Genomic DNA, 21,212 nt, shown 5'->3' with positions numbered 1-21,212 from the left:
GGCCCCTGCTTTATACCACAAGCAGTTACTGGGCATCTGCTACCTGCCAGACCCCTGTCCACAGCACCAGAGCTACCAGCACACTTACAACCCTCACCTACCAGCAAAACCCAGCAAACAAAGCATCACGACCCACTGGGACAGGTACAAAGAAAAGTGGCCACAGTCATTCCTTATAGCCTTATTCATGGGAAGGAATGAGATCCCAGAAATGCAACTAAAGGACCTTGCTAGCAACATTTCAATCTCAAAGCTTTGGGAAAATAAACAGTAGTTCCTAACACACACACACACACACACACACACACACACACACACACACACACACACACACACACACACACACACACACACACACACACACACACACACACACACACTGGGGTTTCTATGAGATCCTACAGTCAGAAAAGTTTCTCAGACTAATTAACTATCCTAATGCTTTGAGATTCTAGCTGTCTTGGCTCATGAATAAAAATATGATCAGATCACAGCTCTAATAAAGTGTTCAAGATCATCATAGGTAGAGGTTACCTGTATAATTTACAAGAGACCATGAAAAGTATAGGAGACAATAGGGATTCTAGAATCACACAGCTAGAAGAGAGGACCCAAGAACACTGAATTCAGAGATGGGCTTTGGTCAGATGGCATCTAAAAATAAACACTCCAAAATGCTTCAGTTCTTACAGGCTTTCCAGAAGCTCCAATGACTAATCACCAGCAGCCTTTACACAGTTCCTTTTCTTGCAGCCTACGTGGATTACACAAGGCGCTGAGCTCAGGGGCTGGTGTCTGCTGGCTGCCAGCTCCCTGCTGCTGGCCACTCCTCTAAAGGCCACCAGGCTGGGTGCTCCTGGTCTCAGAAGGGGTGCCATTGCAGCACATGGCCACCAGAGAGTACTGCCTGGAGTCGGCACCCACTGGTCCAGCAAGCACCTGGGAGGACCACCTCCGCCTTTCTCCAGCTCGCTCCAAGCCAGTACTCCCTCCTCCGACCGAAAGAGAGAGCAGGACAACGCCTGCCCCTGCCCTGCTTCACCTGCCATCCTCCCTGCCCCTTCGGACCTTTAAGCTCCTACCAGGACCTTTTAAGCTTCACCAGAACCTCCTACCGGCATAGCATCCCCCATCCCCACCCCTCAGTCCAGCTCTGCCTGAAGTACCCCAGGGTAATTCTATCTCTGACCCGTGGCCACTCCTCTGCCACCTTCGGCAGCTTCTCTTCCATCTACCCACTGACTCAAGTGCTTCCTAAAATATGCTTGCAACAGATGACTCTTAAACACACAACATTAAGCAAAAGAATCCGGATACATCAGAACACACACTGTGTGATTCCATTTACGTAATGTTCAAAAACAGGCAGAAGTAAACTATGCTGCTTGGGAATGTCAAATTCAGTGGTAAATCTACAAAGGAAAGTGACACATAAACACACTAGAGTCAGGAGAACGGATGGGGGGTTGGGGGTGAGAGTGAAGGGGAGGGGACATAAGATGCCAGCAACGTTCTGTTTCCTGGCCTGGGTAGAGGGGTGGGGACACTAAGCTATGCAGCAGCATGTAGGGTGGTCTGGAGGACAGGAAGAAGTTGAAGGGGTGACATAACAGTGAGGCTAAAAAACGGGGCATGGGGGTCGGGAGGTAGGACCGTGCTGAGCTGCGGTCTGCTTGCCTATGATGTGGGCTCCCTCCTAGGATGTCCGGCAGGACAAGACTGTCCTCCCAGGATGGGCCCAAGGACCGGTTATGAAATGCCAGCCCCTGGAACAGTGCCCGGCTCTTGGATGCCACACAGCAGGCATTTGCTAAATGAGCTCGTTATTGGATGAAAGCTCAGTGCAGTATTTAGCTTCATAAAGGGGCACTAGAGTGGTCCCAAGCAGCCATTTTTGCCTCTCCCCAGAACTGCCCCATCCCCCTTCGATTGGTAACTAAATGGCCCCTGGCCCCTGGAGTGGGCACATGACCCAGGCTGGCCAATGACAGTGCTCCAACTGCTGGGCACACTTGACCCCTTGGGGGTCTTATTAAACTGCTGATTCTTATCCTGGAGGGCAGGGGTGGGGCCCGAGACTCTGCCCCTCTGGGACCACCACCCGAGGTTCTAGAAAGAATGGACTGCCGTCAGAAGCATGAGGAGCGCGTGCTGGCAGGGTCTCAGAAACACCCCAGAGAGGCGGGTGGGAAGGCGGGCTGCCCGCATCAAGGGAAGAGCGCAGTCTCATAGGAAGCTGTCTCTGAAGAATGTCAGCTCGGTGCCAGGCTGGCATCACCAGGATCACCGTCACAACTGTCTGATTTCACTCCTTCCTGCTCCTCTGTCCAGGCCCTCCTCCAGAGACGGCCAAGCCAGCTGGTCCTCTGCTCCTGTCCTCCACTCAGTTCTCTAACAGGGGGAGTAAAAGACCTTAAAACAAAACGAGGGTACTCCAGGCTACCTTCATGCAGACCCTGGATCTCCGTGTACACAACGTGACGTGCTTAAGGAACGCAATCGAACGCAAATGAATAGCTATCTTCAAATGCTACAACACAGCAGTGTTCCCTTCATTTGCTCTTGAGGATGGGAGAAAAAAATTTTGCCATGAATGTTTGAAGCTGTAGCAAACATTTGTTTATCTGCCTATTCATGCCGCTCAGAATTGAAAGATTAAAAAGTGGAAGCTTAAAATATAACAAACATACCGGGATTTTCCGCCCCACAACGTGTGCGCAAGCGCGCGCTTCCCCATCTCTCCACTGGGCAGACACCGGAAGGAGGTGGGCATCTGTGGCTCTCCCTGCACCTCCAGGCCAGCAATGTCCTACAACAGACATTCCTGCCACACCCCGAGGAAGTTAAGGGAAGCCTTGACCTTGGCCTCTTCACCCAAAGTTGTAATACTGTGAACTGCCCTGTGCACATGGCTTTGTTGTCCCCACCCAATTTCTAGAATAACTATTGTATCAGAGGCTACCAGTGCCCCACCCATATTGCTCGAAACCTTCCAGTAAGCTCCAGCCGATTTCCAACTGTGTCTCTGTGCCTGAGGTCAGTGTTTCGGGACCCACGGAAGGTGGCTCTGCTCACGTGATATGCCTGAAGTGCATTACTGGGAGCAGGTATTAACAGATGACTCTCAAGAACTGGTGTATAAATCCCCCACTCCCTCACCCCTTGAAAGGGGTCATTCTAAGGCATGTGTTTCGTACCCACGCAGAAAACACATAGCATAGCAGGCCGGAGACTGCTCTCCTTAGAAAGGCCTGCGAGGTTGGCCCTTGGCTGGCATCTAGGAACTTGGATTTTCAGAGGGTTCCCACCATTCCCAGAACTGGTAAGAGCGGTTCACTGTGCCTAAACTGTTCGTCCAAATAATGTGACTTATGCTGCTTTCCTTCTGCAAGTCTGGAATTTTGATCTGTGCTAGGCAGAGGGTGCCTAGGTGAGCAGCCCTCAATGAAAAGTCTGGGTGCTGAGTCTCTAACGAGCTTCCCCGGTGAACATTTCACAGGTGTTGTCTCAACTCATTGTGGGAGAAATTGGGCATGTTCTGCATGACTCCCCTGGGAGGGGGCTCATGGAGGCTCGCGCCTGCTTTCCTCCAGACTTGGCCCCATGCACCTTTTCCCTTTGCTGGTTTTGCGCCGTGTCTTTTTGCTATAATAAATCACAGCCATGAGTACAACATAGGCTCAGTTCTGTGAGCCCTGCAGGGAATCACTGAACCTGGAGGTGATCTTGGGGGCCTGTGACACAGCAACACCATTCCCTAGGGCTTCCAAAGTGTGGCATCCAACTCCAGTCTCCCACTGCATGGGCTGCGTCAACAGCCCAGCCTCTAATGGCCACCTTCCTTCCGGTCGCACGTCCCCACTCCGCTCCCAGGAGTCCCTGAACCTCCCAAATAAACTCATCGCACTGGAAACCTCATCTCAGGTTCTACTTCTGAGAGAATCCAAATGAAGGCAGTATTGCATGGCATTTTATATTTCTTCAGCCAGTGATGCCTTTGCCTATGTAAAATGCATGTGAGTGATTTTTATGGCCCTACACAAATGAGCAAAATCTTCATGATGCAGGGCTAGGCAAAGAATTATCAGAAATGACACCAAAAGCACAATCCATAAAAGAAAAAAATTGGTAAGTTGTACCAATGGGCAAAGTAAAAATTTCCCTCCATGTAAGAATTCAGAGGAACTCACTTTTACATTTTATTGATCACAAGGGATGATCAGTCTCCCAACGAAAGGGTCCAAGCTGTGCTGAGGCTTCTGGCAACTAAGGAACAACCCGAGAATCAAAATGGTCTGTCATAACCTTCCCAGCAGGACACTGGTGGCTGACCACTGCCTAGACCAGGGTTGTGAAACTTGAGTGTGCATCAGCATTGCCAGGAGGGCTGCTTAAGCACAGACTGCCAGGCCTCACCCCCAGAGTTTCAGATTCAGTGGGCTGGGGTGGGGCCCGAGAATCCACATTTCTAACACGGGAGGCTGCTGCTGGTCCAGGGACTGCACCGTGAGAACCAGTGGCCTAGTAGACCCTTCTGTTCCCTTCCCATCCCTTGCATCCTTTCCATTCTGTTGTGATTACTAAGATTTTTAATATCAATCTTTTATTTGTAAAAAGAAACGTTATTTTGTTGGGCTAATTATTTACAAACTTGCTCCTCCCATATTTGATTGTGAGTTCCCTGAGGGCAGAGGCCTAGGTTACTCATCCCTATGCACTATCTGGACCTTTTACACAAATGCCTGCTGAACCCTGCTAGATAGCAACAATGTCCATTAAACCTAAAAAGCTTAGCCAACCACATACACCATCCTTATTCTCCGAGAACTGTTATTAACACTATGTTCATCTAGAGATACACAACTCTATCAGGCAGTCAGTCAAATGCTTTGGACACAACTGCACAGACGTGCTCCAGAATTGTTACAAGAAAGATGATTTATCTGTGCACATGCAGAGGACAAAAAGACCATGGAAACGAGCTGAAGTCACGGGACATGTAAGATGTGAGTGCTTCTGAAATGTGTGCCATCTTCCATCAGCTTTGTAACTGGCAGCAGTGCGTGTGCGAAGGGCATAACTTGCTTCCCCCTACTGTTTGTTTTTTTAACTTCTGAATTCATCTTGATTTCTCTCATTACTTTTCAGTCATGAAAAAAGGCGGGCTGACAAAGACAGATGTCCTAAGTGCAGGTGGCGAGCATCTTGGCTGGTATCCACCCACAGGCATTTGACACAGAATGGCTGGCTCCCAACGGGGTGAACGTTGAGCCCATAACAGAGGGTAAAAGCACCACGGTCTGACAGTTCCTTAAGCAGCCCAATGAGACAAACCCTTCTTCACCATTCTTATCCAAGTGCAGGAGGTGAGAGCTAAAGAGGGAAGTTGGTTTAAAAATCCCTTCAAACTCTCGAGAAGTTTCTCTGAAATAAATTTTGACAAGCTGACTAGAACATTCACTCTAGGAAATCCTGCTCTACACAAAGATTTAATCTATCAGACTATAAGCCCACAGATACGAGAAGCTCAACAAACCCCAAGTACAAACAAAAGTGAAGAAAACTACACCAAGGCATATTATAATTAAATTGTTACAACTGGTGAAAAACAGGGTATCTTAAACGCAGAGAGAGAAAAGGACATGTTACATACAGAGAAAACTATTAGACTACACATGACTATGAGGATGAACGAAGTACACTCCAAACAGAAACAAGAATGACACTCACAAACCCAAGGTCAAGTGAAAGGAGGACACAGGGAAAGAAAGCACTAAGGAATACATGATTCCATTACTGTAAAGCTCCAAACAAGCAAAACGAACCCATGGTGCCATTCGGGATAGCAGTTACTCTTGGGCTGAGGAGTCACTGGAAGGGGACCTGTGAGTGGCTTCTGGGAGCTGGTCATGTTCCGTTTCTTGATCTGGGCACTAGCTGCCGGGTGTGGCCACCTTGTGAAAACTCATCAAGCTGTACACTTAGACTCCATGCACTTTTCTGCACATATACTTCAATTAAAAGTTTACTAAAGGCAATCCAAAAAAAGGCATCAGCTAGAATTAAATATCCCTGTCTCACTTTACAAAAGTTAGGTTTTAATTGGCATGCTGCAACACTTTGAAGTGCCCGTGAAATACCTTCTTTCTCTTTTAAAATACCCACTGCATCCTCTCTTACAAAAATGACCTCCCACTGAAATAATTCAGGTCAAAAGTCTGAAAAATAATTCAGGTCAGCGCCTCTGACAAAGCAAAGGCACTGGGGTTGGCAAAGCCACCATGTGAGAGGCCGAGGATACGGGCTCCACGCTGCTACAGGTTGGTGCACGCCTCACTGGTGCTGGAGGGAAAGGGGGATGCTCACAGGGAAAATGACACTCCCCATTTGCAAATGCTGGGCGCTGGAAGTGACGGCCAGACATCCAAAGCCCAGTGGCACTTGGGGGCTGTTTTACTGAAGTCTCCAGACCATGAAGATACGCACAGGGATACACATTTTCATGAAATATAGGCAGTTGCCCATTTACTTAAAATCAATATACCCAAACTCATCATCAGCATGCCCTAACTTATCGTGAATATACCTAAACCTTGCACGAAGCTCCTCTCCTCCCCAACCGAGAGAGAGACAGAGAGACACAGGGAAGGAAACACACCACGAACAGACAAGGAGCAACCAGGGAAAAGGAGCTTGAGCAGGGGCGAAGGGAGGCAGTCACAGCCACAGCCTGAGGAGCTGGCCCAGGACAGGCAGTGCTAGGCCTCCCTCCCAGCAAGCTGCGAGCTCTTACAGTTGTATTAGTTGTCGGATGTCAGATGCTGCTCAACAAATGACCGCAGAACTTAGCCGCCTAACGCGTCCACTTCTTACAGCTTCTGCGGCAGCAGCCTGGCGGGGTGTTTCCGGCACGAGGTGCCTCGGGAGGCGCTCGGGATGTCAGCCGAGGCTGCAGGCATCTGAAAGCCTGACGGGGCGGGAGGACCCACGTCCAAGCGGGCCCCCTCCCGTGGCTGGCTGCTGGCAGGGCCCTGGTTCCTCCCCTCCGGGCATCCCCACAGGACTGCTCGGGGGCCCTCATGACACGAAAGGTGGCTGCACCCAGAGGGAGTGATCTGAGGGATCAAAGCAGCAGCGGGAGAGTTTCTTACGACCCAGCCTTGGAAGTCACATGCCGTCACTTCCACAGCATCCTAGTGGTGACACGGGCCAGCCCTGAGTGGTTCAATATGGGCGAGGGCTACCCCTAGGCATGAGGATCTGGAGGTGGGGTCGCCGGGGCCCGTCTTGGAGGCAGCTCCCACATCAAAGTGCTTCTCTTCACCTCCCGCCTTGCCTGAAACCCAGCAGTTTCACATTCATTTGACATCATGGAGTCTCGCTTTTAGAAATGCAGACACCTTTAGGATGGTGAGGGGGCCATGGTCCATTCACCCCTTCCAGCTAAGCCCAGAGGGAGAGGAAGGGAGGCGCTGACAGTGACAGGAGCCCCCTGGTGGCCACCAGTGAGGGGCTGAGGGCCACAGGACCAACAAGAGGGAGGCTCAGTGCAAAAGAACATGCAGAAAGACATGGGACAATTAAACTTGGCTTGGTTCAAAGTTCTGCCTGGCCAGCAGGGACAGGGGATGGTCACTTCCTTTTTCCTCTTCCTCGTCCCTCCCTGGCCCCCTGCCCTGCCCCTAGCACACTCCGTGCTCCTCAGCTGCAGCCTGGCTCACAAGGCACTGGGTGAGCTGCCGTGGGCCCACCTCAGGGTTCCTGCAGCCCCGGGGCCACCCAGCTATTTGTCCCATTTTGAAATCCAGCCTACAGTTGGAAAGAGGATGAGGCCCACTGCACGTGGCCTCGGGTCACACAGTGCACTCAGTGTTCTCACAGCCCCACCCTGCGGAAAGGGGGACCATGAGGTCTCTGTGTTGCTGGTGCCAAGAGGCAAGGAATTCAAATGTCCCCCGAGACTCCATCCCATAATAACAACGACGGCTTGCTACAGGGCTCCCAGTGTGCCAGGTGCCATTCTAGACACATCACACGTATGGAGCAGGTGGGGCTCCCGACCCTCTGAATTCCATACTGTCGCCCTCAGGCCCACGTTACAGATTAGCGGACTGAGGCAGAGGAGAGGGTCAGTGCCACAGCGGGGGAGGGACGGCTGCACCAAGCCCAGGCCCCGAGGGCCTTCCTCCCACTGCCTGGCGGGCCTTGGTCCTCTCGGGACCCCAGAGCTACCTGCTCCCATTCAAAGGGCACCAGGGGCCACGTTTCTCTTAAACTGAACAGAAAGGGCTTCTTCAAGGGCACCTGGGTTACCCTCTACCTCCCGGGTGGGCAAAGGCTCACACATCCCCCCAAATGCTGCTGTATTAATTTGCTAGAGCTGCCATCACAAAGGATCATGGGTTGGGTGGCTCAGATGACAGAAATTGATTGCCTCGTGGTTCTGGAGGCCAGAAGTCTGAGATGAAGGTGTCGGCAGGGCTGGTTCCTTCAGACGGCCGTGACGGAGAATCTGTTCCAGGCCTCGCTCCTTGGCCTGTAGGTTGCCATATTCTCTCTGTCTCTTCACATTGTCACCCCTCTGTGCCTGTCTGTGTCCAAATTTCTTCTTCTCATAAGGACACTAGTCATATCGGATTAGGGCCCACTCTAATGACCTCGTTTCAACTTGATGATCTCTGTAAAGACTCTATCTGCAAATAAGGTCACATTCTGAAGTACTGAGGGTTAGGACTTCAACACATGAATTTGGGGGGACTCAGTTCAGCCCCAGACAGTGTTGGTGGGAAATACCAGCCCGTGTCCCTCCCGCTCCTGAGACATCCTCAGACTGGCCTTCCCCTGACTGTTTTCTGCCAGTTCTTGCTGCTCACCTGAGACACAGCCCCTCATGTCTGGCCACTTTGTGAAGGCTAAACACAGGGAGGCATCAGAGGTGGCTCCGATGCTCTCCTCCCGTGCCCTTGGGCGGGCCGCAGCAGCAGAACAGGGCCATGGTGGCCACAGTGAGGGCTGAGATTTCGGCCACTTGGCACGTCAGGGGAGAGGATGCTGATCAAGGGCATGACTAGGCCAAGAGGAAAGAGCCGGTGGGGCTGGGCCTCCTATCTGCTAACCCCCCAGCCCTTTCACCCCATCCAGGGCCTCCGAGGCTAACCTGGAGGGAAGAGATGGGCACGGAAGGTGTAGGGAGACCAGGTGCGGTGGCCTCAGAGACAGAGGAGTCAGCGGCCCAGCACCAGGCAAGGAGCACACTGCCCAAGGGAAGACACAGAAGGAGGGACCCACGTGCCACTCGCACATCCCTGCTCATAGGCAGGCGCCGTCCCTGGTGCGGGTCCAGGCTTGGCCCCAGCCCTCCAGGCCTCTCTTCTTCTGTAGCTTCTGGGGCGGGAGGGGCTCAGGGCTCTGGTCACCTCCGCCAGGGAGACTCTGGTCTTCTTAGGTCCCATTCAGCACACAGCCAGGCTCCCCGCTCTTGAGCAGGACGGCAAGCAAGCACTTCCATGAGCCACCTTTCAGGGACGGTGTGTCCTGATGGAATCCATGCCACAGTGATGGGTGGGGGGTGTCAGGGAAAGCCACTCAAAGAAGGTGACAACGGACATGAACGACCTGGGCCAGCCAGCATGTGAGGTGTGGGGCACAGAGAACAGCCAGTTCCTAGACCCAGTGACAGGAATGAGTGGGGTGGACCGCAAGAACTACCGGTGCCAAACAGTAGCCTGAACACTCAGGTGACTTCATCCGCGACAGGACACTGCAAGGAGAGCCTTTCCGGTGTCATACGCTGGACGTACAGACCACCTCCTTTGCTGTCCCTGCGAGCCGCTGCACATCAAAGGTAATGTTGTCACTGATCCAGCCACTACAGGACGTGAGGGCAGCCTCCACATCCCCCATCTTGAGACACTGTAATTACACCTTACAAGGTGACCCTACCAGACCAGGCTTCTTTGATAACCAATGGCCCACCCTGGACCCAGCACAACATTGCTGCTAAAGAAGTTAGATGCATGGTCCAGCTCACCTGGTCCTCCAGGTCACTGCTCACCCAGCCACCGTCCCAACCTCGAAGCCTCCTTACAGCACACACAGCTTTCTCTCTTGCCCACCTCTGACTCTTCTCCCAACAGCAGCCACGGTCATCCCTTTAAACACAGTCCCAACATGTCACTCTCCAATACAAAAGTATCCAGTGGCTTTCCATCACACTTAGAATAATCCAGGGTTGACAGTACCACTGCCAAGTTCCTGCATGGTCTGCCCCTGCCACCCCTCATAGCACCTTTCCCACCACATGCTCTCTGGGTTGCCCTTCTTTGGACACACCAACCTCCTCGCTGTTCCTCAAATATACTCGGCTCCACCAGCCCTGCACACTCAACTCCCTCGTGTGTACATGGCTCTCTCTCTTCGTTCTCGTCTCTGTCCAGGTGTGCCCCTACCAGAGCCTGTGTGACCTCCCTATCTAACCAGCACTGTGAACCTACTGCTGTCCCTCCTTGGCCTCCTATAATAGCTCAACCTATACAATACCTACTGTCTCTTTCTTCAACTCCAATGACAGTTCCAAGAGGGCATGAACCTTGTCCATTTGGTTCCACCATGTATCCCCTTGCCTAGACTGGTAGGTCTCAACCAGGGGCAATTTTGCCTCCAGGGGACATCTGGCAATATCCGGAAACATCTTTGGTTGTCACAGCTGGGGGATGGGGAGTTCCTGGAATCTAGTGGATAGAAATCAGGATTGCTGCTAAACACCCTACATTGCCCAGAACAGCCCTCCAGAAGAAGGAATCATCCAGCCCCAGATGTCCATAGTGTCAAGGTTGAGAAACCCTGGCCTAGATAGATACACAGCAGGGACCCAAGGAATATCTGCTGGAAGAGGTAATTAAGGGAGTGAATGAGTGAATGAATGGATGAATTAATACTGAAGCTCAGGTCTTATGCAAATGTCATTGCAGTCTCATTGTACTGAAGGCTTTTCTCAGGATACTAATTTTTCACTTATTTTTTTCATGCAACACATATTTAATGAGCACCTACCATGTGCTCTGTGCTATATGCTGTGTTTACAGTATGAATAAGGCATACACAGCTTCTGCCCTCACAGAGTCTAGAGTGGAAAAAAGAACATTCAGTACAAAGCACTGAGTGACCTTGGTTGTTCCACAGCTTGGTCACTATGGGTCACATAACCTTGGGCAAGTCACTTGACTTAACTGGACATCTATTCCTCATATGTAAAATATAAGGTTTGCTTTGATTTTGAAGCTCACTTCCAACATCTAAATTCTATTCCTTTAATTAATCCCAGAGGATCTTTTCCTCTTTAGAGATTTTACATTCACATAATACCATTATCTTGGATTACAAAAGATCAATTACTCCACATATCCATCTATGGGGGGCTGGTTAAATAAATTATCATACTATCCGCACAATGGAACGTACTGGGACCATGCTCATGCAAAATTGTCTCCAAACGATAGTAGTAAGAGAAGCGGGGTGTATCTACCATTTTATCTCTAAAAGTGTCACAAGAAAATGGAATGAATTACTGCTACACAAAACACCATGGACGAATCTCAAAAGCATGCTGAGTGAAAGAAGCCAGATATAAAAGTGCACCTATTGTATGATTCCATTTATATGAAGTTCGAGAATGGGCAAAAACTGTGCTGGCAGAAATCAGAATGTGGCTGCCTCTTGCCAGAGGGCTTAGCTCAAGTGGGGCAAGCGGGGACCCCCTGAGGGTACTGGTAATATTTTAGTGGCCATCACCACTGAATCCCCTCAGTCTGATACGGCAAGGCTAAGGCTTGGAGGGGAAGTGGGTAAGGTGAGGACCTCTGAGACAGCAGGTCTCAGGGGGAGTCTCAGGTCCATGTGATCAGGGACACCTGGAGCACGGGTAAAAAGTGCTCCCCTGGGCCTCACCCTGAGACCTGCTCAACCAGTATGCCCCCACACATGTGAGGGTCTACATTTCTTTTCTATCACTTATTTAAATTTTTTATTATGAACACTTTCAAATACACAGAACACTATGCAGAGAATCCAATGAATAATACCAATCAGATTGAACACCTTTTCACATTTGGCCACATGTGCCTCATCTCTTTCTACGTCTCCATTTAAATGAGCCATTTAAAAGGAAATCATTAATCTAGAGTAGTGGTTCTCAAAGTGTGGTCTGGGGACTCCTTGGGGTCCCCAATACCCTTTAAGGAGGTCCATGCTGTAAAAAATATTTTTATAATCATCTTAAATTGTTATTTGCCTCTTTCCAAGCTCATTCTCTCATGAGTGTACAGTGCAACTTTCCAGAGGCTACATGATGTGTGATATCGCAACAGATTGAATGTAGAAGCAGGTATGAGAATTCATGTGTCTTCTATTCAGCCACACATTAAAAAATCTTTAAAAATGAAAAAAAAGAAAAGAAAAGAAAAAACTAAATTATTGTTCTCCTGACACTCCTCTTTAAATACTTCAGCATGCATTCTCAAAAAACAAGAGGCTTCCACATGAACACAGGTATTGGGCATCTCCTGCTGTGTAACAGATCACCGGGAACACAGCAGCAGGAAGCACGCACGTCTTGCCTGCCTGTTTCTGCGTCCGGACTGCAGGAGCGGCGTGGCTGAGTGCTTCGGCTCCGGGCCTCTCCTGAGGCTGCAACCCTCTGCAGACTCGGCTGGGGCCGAAGGATCTGCTTCTAAGCTCCTTCGCGCCGCGGGCGGGTTTCACTTCCTCACAGGCTGTTGGACCGAGGACTCGAGGTCCTCGCCACAGCGGCTTCTTCCCCGGCTGTCGCACAGTGGCCCGTTCTCAATGAAGGCCAACCCTGCCCCAGGACGGCTTTCCTGTCCCTCCCAGGAGACCAACATTTATGGAGCCAGGAAGGGAGAGAGCAAGAGAGTGCCAACGGGAAGGGATGTCGCCGACGGGAAGGGACGTAGGGGAGGGGCGCATCGAGGTCCCAGGCCTGGGACACAAGGGAATATTTTCTGGCCATTCTAAGTGTCTGCCCCCCACACAGTAAACATGTCACACACCTTGCAGCGCCACTGCCATCACTGCTTCATGTCTCTCGGGAGTTTCCCAGCGCGCAGACCCTCTTACATCCAGCTGGTCCTCCCGAAAGGCCAAGGAAGCAGGACCAGCACCTGCTCTGAGAGGTGAGGTGGTGCAGCCACCGTCGCCCTCGCAAGTGTCAAAGCCAGACCATCAGGCACCAGTGCTGCACTGAAGCTGAACGCGCGACCAGGCCCGCCCTGAGGGAGCGTCCGCGCCGCAGCTTCCGTGGGCGGTTTGCATTCACCTCCTCCTGGCTGCGTGGACATCGCCACCATAGCGTCCTTACCACACTGGGCGCCAGAACCGCACGCTGCCCCATTTCATCCTGCCCCATCTCCGAGTGGAGACTGTGACTCCCATGTCTGCAGACACGGAAATGGACTCTCAGCTGTTAGGACTAAGCCAGGTCCACAGTTAATATGGACAGTGAGGTGGCCCGGGTGTGCTGAGCATGAGCCCTGCAGGCTTCAGCCACGCTCATCTAGCGCACTTCCTTTTTTCTTTCCTTTAATTTATCAATACACGGTGTAGTTGATTTTCCTGTCCCTTTACCAATCCCCCCCCCCCAAGTGCATTTTCTCTTCTCTCATCCCTGCCACTGTCCTTTCTGCCAAGCCTCCCAGCTGCAGATGGCATACAAACAGCCTCCCCCTGCCTCCTTTTCAACAGAAGCTATTTCTGGAAACCCACAGCATAAAAAGTCCTCCACGCTGTATTTTCCAATATATATGACATTATGAAATGGAATCAGATTTATAACCAAGGGCTCAGCACCAAACAAATCATAAGAAAATGAATTCCAGAATGTTGAAGCCAGAAGAACATTTAGAGATCACCTAGATCAGTGATTCTCAACCAGTGAGCCCTCGGGAGACATTGGGTAATGACCAGCGACATTTTTGTTTGTCACAACTAAGGAAAGAGGGAGAGTTTGCTACTAGCCTCTGGTACATGGAGGCCAAAGATGCCACTAAACATCTTACAATGCACAGGAAGGACAGCCCCCGTGACAGAGTTATTTGGCCCCAACTGCCAGTAGTGCCGAGATTGGGAAACCCTGACCTAAATCCCTTTGTTACTTGGACGATGAGAAAGCTGAGGGCCAAAGACACAAAGTAACTTATCCAAGGGTACACAGTCACAAAGCCAGAAGTGAGACCATGTCCCCATTACATCAGCCTCTATCATCTGCTTTGCTCTGTCTAGGTTGGGGCTGGGGGAGAAGGAAGGGTGGGGACCCAGGGATCTTAATTCTTGTAGCAAACCATAACCAAAGGAAGAAAATCACAATAATAAATAAATCACTGAATTACTGCAGCAATACATCAGGGTATCCCACACTCTGAAAGAAATGCCTTCTTCAGTATCAACGAAAATAGCATTATTTTACATGTCCCCCAAAAGTTGCTGGTCAGTCAAATTATTCACGGTGTGGTTTCCAATACAGTTTACTGACATCACGGCTTCTGGAAGGGTCAAGTTTTACAGGAAAGAATGCCACATTCTCCTCCTAAGAGTGTCCACACACGTCCTAGGGACAGTTTCCTTTGGACATGGAGAAAGAAACGTAAACACGAAAGAGCCCATTAAAATCCCCCCCACTGTCATGCTAGAACTGGAGAGTCACCTGACCACCTGCCGCTGAGTCATCAAGCCCCTTCTTTCAGCAAGCTAATTATTCCGCAAGGGAATTAGAAAGAACGCTGGAAATTCTTGGGTTTAGGTGTTATCTCCACGTCCACTCCCTGCTAAAGACCATTTTGTTCGAGGAGATGGAGCTGTCTCTTACTCTCCCACGTTATCTTCGGAGGCTGCATTTCATTTTATTGGATACCGTTATTTTTAAATCTACTTAAACGCCTAGAAGAAGAAAAAAAAATACATTTCTGACGTATGCCCTTTAAATGCTGGAACCTTGCAAAAGAACGTCAAATGAGCTATATTGCACATCTAGCTCTTAAATTGCTAACCATGACGTTTCCTTTCCCCAGCACGCTTTTGTTTCGAAAGCAATTAGGCCAGCTACTGAGGACCAGCCCCTGTAAGGAGAATTAATGAGTAAATGTGTCATTATTTCAGCAGCACAATGACGGTGGGAAAACAGGTCGTAGGTAGCTTTTAAAAGCAAAGCCTCTCTCCCCTTACAATGCATGTCTTGCGGTCAGTGCAGATTGGCTTCCCTCGTGAGCAAGAGGTCCCCGTCTTCCTGTCCGGCCCCTGCCCACTTGCTCGGGGCGGACACCCCGAGACCCAAGTCACGCGTGGGCCTGCAACGGCCCACCCCCGCCTGACGCCTCGAGCCTGCAGCCGCCGCCGGAGGCCCCGTTTTCGGTTTCTGGGGGCGCTGCGGGGCTGCAGGCCGCGGGTCCGGGACTCCCCCTGCAGCGTCCGCGCCGCCGGGGCTCCGGGGAGGGCGCCGGGCCGTCGCGCGTCCCTTACCTGCGGTGCCGCAGGGCGCAGCCGGCCGCCCACCTGGACAGCATCCGGCAGCATCCTTTCCTCAGCGCGACGGCTGCGAGCGCCGTGACGTCACCGGGGGGGCGGGCCCACGCCCCACGTGACGCCTCCGGGGTCGCCCGGCGGTGGGCGCGGGGAGCCCCTGGAAGTTCCAGGAGGTGGGGGGCGAGCGCCGGAGCCTGCCTGGCCTGGGAGCCGTGCAAAGGATTGCAGGCTCCACACGTGGAACAGGATTTCCAAAGAACTAGCAAGAAGGGGATTATAGGGCAAGGAAACACCCTGTCGTGTTTGATTTTAAAACCAGTATTTAGTCAATGCACTGGAGAAATCAGTATATTTTGTGCAAATCAAAACGACACGGAAAATACAGCGTGCACGGACGGACTTTGCATAAAGGTTCGATGTTTCAAATCGTATATAGAATATTATATTGGGGCTGGCCGATGAGCTCAGTTGGTTAGAGCGTGGTGCTGATACCGTCAAGGTCCAGGGTTAGATCCTTGTACCGGTCAGCTGCCCCCCCCCCCAAAAAAAATTAAATATAATATCAAATACTTTAATACGAAGCAGTTCATTATGGAATATTATACTAATTGCACTGATGAATAATGCTTTCATTACTCTCAATAGCTGCATTCCAATATTAATTTGTATTTGCCAAAGAAAAAATGGTGACACTACATATTTACACTACTTACTTGAATATTTGATAATTTAAAATAAAGCACTAGAAAAAGAGGAAAAAAAGAAAAAAGAAAATAAAGCACTATTGAGTGAGTGTAGTTGTATTTTGTCTGTGTATGTTTTCTTAAATCTTCTGGTAAGGCATCTAATCTCTCAGATTAATAAAGAATTAATTCTCAATAACTCATTATTTCACATTTTCTGATTTTTGTCACATTCTGAAGAACTGAGTCATTTCACTATCACGAAAAATATATACAATGTCTACATTTCTCATTCACAACTGAAACAGTCTTCTAGAAAGCCTTAGAAAATTCCAACTGTGATCATTTCGTAAATTTGTAATAGCATATTTCAAACTTAAGCAGTGCACATACCAATTTTTCTTTTGCCAAACCATATAAACGTTTTTGAAATGTAAAAGGACAAAAGCAGAAACTTTGTATTCCAGTTTCATATAGGTTAGTTTATTTTCACTTGAGCTGAAATCACAATTTGAACATTGCCTTCGCTCACGCTGGAAAGAGAAGTGAAATAGATTGTTTTACAAGCAGGCTGCAGTTGAGTTTACTTGCTATTTATTCCATCGGCTTTTATGTCCTTCTATATTTAACCCTGGCCCTCTTACCACCCTTCCCTCCAGATGAACCAAATTTCTGTTCAGAAGGTCAATCTCTAATTTAGGGATAAATACAGCCCTTGCGTCTCACAGCCATTTATTATTTTCAACACCAGATTTTTAAAATCAGCAAAGTGGCAGCGTGGTTTTCTAGGTCACGCCTCTCAGGTTTGTTTCTCTGAGTGATCAGCAACTTACCTTTGGTTTTCAGATTTCTGAGATATAAGGTTAAAATGCTACCGAAATCTCCTGCTCCTTTGGCTTGAGGATGTGATGAAGGTGGAAAGTGACATTTTCCTGCCAGCGGCAAATGTCGATTTCAGCCTCAGGCGCTCAGAGGGCCCCGGAGGCAGGCTGGGGACATCACGTGCTCCGCCCAGCCACTCAGCCCTGCCCAGCCGGCCTGGCCACCTCTTGGCTCCGGAGGCCCGCCGTGCCAATGTCATTCGCCTCCTACCCTTGCATTTGTGTCCGGAGAGAACCCAGCGTCTCTGATACAGGACGCCCCGCCCACTGGAGCTGGGCTGCACTCACTACTGCGACGGGAGTCCCCAGAATCAACGGGGGGTGGGAGTATACAAAACGCCCTCCTGCGGGCTGAAGAGGACAGCGGGAGGACGGTGTGAAACGGCCTTGCTCTGTGTTCCCGCTCGGCTGAAATGACTACGTACAGGCACCTTCCTCCTGCTGAGGCAGTTTTTTTGCCACTAGGTTAGGTTCACCTTCTCTTCTTCCAGGTGATTTCTCATTTAAAAAAAAAGTACAGTCAACAGGCAATTTAGAAAAGGTCTAAAACTGATCCACGCAATTTTCAACAGAATGAGATAACCCTTCCAAAACCCTCCACCTGTCAATCTGGCAAAGATTATAAAAAAGCAAAACAACAACGACAACAACAACAACAAAAAACTTGAGACCACCAATGACAATGTAAATTGAATAATCTTTCTGGTGGCCCCATTTAGCAATTCCCACCAAAAGCCTTGCAAGTATGCACAGTTTGACCAGTTACTCTGAGCCCCATTGATATCACTTGCTTCTGGCAATTATATATCCAGAGATTTGCCCTAGGGGTAAAAAGGGTTTGCAAAGAATAGACTAGGGTTTGCTGCAATATTATTTATGATCTCAAAATACTGGAAGCTAGTTAAATCTCCAAAACTAAAGGATGTGCTAAATTATAAGACATCTGCACAATGGAAGAATTAAAACTAATGTGGTGGTAGATGTTTATTTACGTGAAAAGACGTTTGCAGTGGACTAAATGAAAAAAAAGCAAGCTCCAAAGCGTTATACGCTGAGTGACCCATCTTTTGTATGTAGGTGTAATATATTTATATCCACACACATATTATATAATTAGGAAGTGAATCACTAAAGTATCAAATGTGGTATGTCACTGGTTAGTGAGATGAAGGGTGTTTTAAAATTTTCTTCTTTTTAGTTTAGCTATATTTTCTAACTTTTCTGCAATTAATAGGTTACTTTCGTAACCAGAAAAGGTTTATTGTTTTCTTGAAAGCACTAGAGTAGACGTGATCATGGAATAAACATTTTGGGCTAATTTTTAAAGTAGATTCATTACCTGAAGATCCTCAAAGCTTAACAATAAAGCCCAAAGAGGACAATTGCTAGCCATCCGAGATTATTCTGCTCATAAAAATCTTTAGGAAAGAAGACTCCATTCAGGACCTGATGTTAATGTTTAATTGTCTGTATGACCAGTTTAATCGTCTGTATGTCTAGTCTCAATTTCTCTTCCACTTAAACCCACCTCTTCTTATTCTGCCTTGTGTGGAGATAGAAAGTTAGTCATTACCATCCTTCATGAAAAGATCCTTCAGGTAATTATGAAATAATTTCTCTCTGTGAATCCTTCTATTTTCTTCTCAGATTTTTTTTATGCCTTTGAATCTTTTATACTTTTTTCTCTTGTCCACAAATGTCACACAAGGTTTAAAACAGTGGTTCTTAATGGGGGGGGAGGATGATGTTATGTTGCACCCTTTCCCCCAGGGACATTTTGGACTGCCACGACTGGGGATAGGGGAACAGTGGAGTGCTACTGACATCTAGTGGGTGGCAGCCAGGAATGCTGCTGAACCTCCTACAGGGCACAGGACAGCCCCAGTAACAAGGAATCCAGCCCCAAATACCAACAGTGCTGAGGTTGAGAAACCCTGGTTTAGAATTACTTACAAAGTAGAATTTGTTGCCCAAATTTTCCATTTCCCAGCCATTTTTGAGTGCCCCATTGTATAATGTGCTGGAAGCTCTGCTCCATCGTAAATCCCTTAAATTGTAGTACTATTGGCATGTGGAAAGTACCTACCTATGCATTGCCTAGGTATGCATGCACTGTCTCTGAAAAGAGACACAGAGACATGAGAAACAGCTAAAGGTGGTTATCTCTGGGGAAGAGAACTGGGTGGATGGGGCACGAGGGCGGATAGGAAAATTCTCTGGATTTGGAATGCACTACATATTTCTAAAATGGACATTTTTCAAGCCCCCTTGTATTAATGTAGCAAATGTACATTGTATAGAGCACATACATCTCCAATATGTCATTTGAGTCTCGCAGCAGCCTGTTAACAGCACCATTTTGCAGACAGGTTCAGAGAGAGCAAGCAGAGACAGCTCTGATATCAGCCTCCTGCTCCCCCAGCAGCAGCACCCTGTGGTCACCCTGGGTCCTACACTGGGCACCCGTGCTTCTCCCCCAGGAGCCATCCCAGACCATCCCCTTCACCCCTTCTCCGAGCCACAGCTCCCTGCGACCCTTCACACAGCACTGACCAGGTTATACCCAAATCATTTGCTCACATCGACTCCCAAGTTCCTGGAAGGAGAGAGGGGAGCTGGATTTACCTGCCTTTGAAAGCCCAGCATTTTGCACCATCTCCAGGACACAATGTTTGTTACACCAGAACTGAAATTGTCCCCAAATGTTCTCAACCAAAAATCAGCACCTTTAATTGTACATCATCTTGAGGTATTACATGACTGTATTACAATATTTCTGTCTCTGCTATTTTGCTAACCCTCTGCAAGCCTCAATTTTCCCTTCTGTAAAATGGAGAGGAGGACGAGTAATAGGATCCATCACTTGGGGGAGCTTCAGAGCCTTATTGGAGCCTGAGACACAAGGCAAAATGTGCAACCCTGTATACACTTATCAAAACATCCTCCCATTTTGTGAACCAAGTGGGAAAAGTTAATAAAAATTCTACAGTCAAGACACACGCACACACAAACACACACACACACACACACACAAAGTATACATAGAGCATCACATGGCTCAGTTTATTTTCGCGACATTGTCAACCCACATAAACCCACCCTTCGGCAACATGTGGGCCCTGTAACCCCTGGCTGATTGAAAATGACTGTTCCCCTTATACAATAATGTAGGGTCGTCAAACAGATAACAGTCTTTATTTTTAAATTTGTTATTTTGCGCATTATGAATTTTTGCATTCATTTTTATTTTTATAAATGTTTTACCTTGATTACTGATTTTTTTGGTGCCGCCTTAAATTCTGCACCCAAGGTTAGTGCCTCCCTTACCTCCCTGAGTTATGTGGTAAGTTATTCTTATAAATGGTGGGTCTTATAAAACCTGGAGGTGAGGATGCTATTTTATATCTTTGTGTCTTGAGCTCCTTTACACCTGAATATATTGTCTCAAGTGAACGAATGAATGAGTTCCTCCCACACCTAGCTTGCTGCTGTGCACATGGCCAACATCCTAAAAGATTTGGGAAATAAGTAAGCAATGTGGAATACAAGGATATGCAATCCCGACTTTCCGGCATTCGGAGCTGTGTTTGTAAATCGCAACATCTAAAAGCTACAAACTTGGACCATATTACACTGACATCTGTCCAAAGGGATGGCTTTGATTGATGTGACAAACAACAGCTTCGGAATTTCTCTGTGCTTTTGCACTGGAGTTGTTGTCAAGGACATTGTCCATTCTAGGAAGCCCAAGAGAAGATCCTGTGTAGCTCTAAGGCATTGAGAAGTCTGGCTTCTCCCAAGAAACCATATGTTTTTTTTTTTTTTTCCTTCTCTAACAGTAAGAATTGTGTGGCTGACAGTGTCTCCTTTTTCTCTTTGGGTTCCAGGAAACTCAGATTGTGCTAAGGCAATTCAGTAGACCTGTCTCCTGAAATTGGCATATGCACAGTGGTGTGCTGGTCAATGTTAAATAATCCAGCTCTCCCAAGGTGGAGTGGGCGGAGCCTTGATTCACGGTGTTTGCTGACTCCCAGGGTGTAAATTCTGCCACCATGGCTGGTTTCAAACTACTGAATGAGGAGTTGCAAGGTGATGCACTGTCGGGCCTTAAAAACTA

At 48.7% G+C, this 21,212-nt stretch overlaps 1 protein-coding gene across 4 annotated transcripts in view; it reads right to left on the bottom strand.

The window, feature by feature from the left end:
* CLCN4 (chloride voltage-gated channel 4) overlaps positions 1-17,283 on the bottom strand; it is a 71,552-nt gene extending 54,269 nt beyond the window's left edge. For 2 of the 4 annotated variants that reach the window (XM_063083142.1, XM_063083144.1), the window contains exon 1: positions 17,048-17,282. The gene's annotated coding sequence lies outside the window, so the exon portion shown is untranslated. Of the gene's footprint in view, positions 1-15,528; positions 15,586-17,047 lie in introns of those variants that run through there. The other 2 variants (XM_063083143.1, XM_063083145.1) reach the window with 2 other exon arrangements.
* Positions 17,284-21,212: the final 3,929 nt, after the last annotated feature.

This window comes from Cynocephalus volans, chromosome X (assembly GCF_027409185.1).
Source record: "Cynocephalus volans isolate mCynVol1 chromosome X, mCynVol1.pri, whole genome shotgun sequence".
Lineage (NCBI taxonomy): Eukaryota > Metazoa > Chordata > Mammalia > Dermoptera > Cynocephalidae > Cynocephalus > Cynocephalus volans.
The sequence above is the reverse complement of the archived record's forward strand: the minus strand, read 5'-3'. Positions and strand labels throughout refer to the sequence as shown.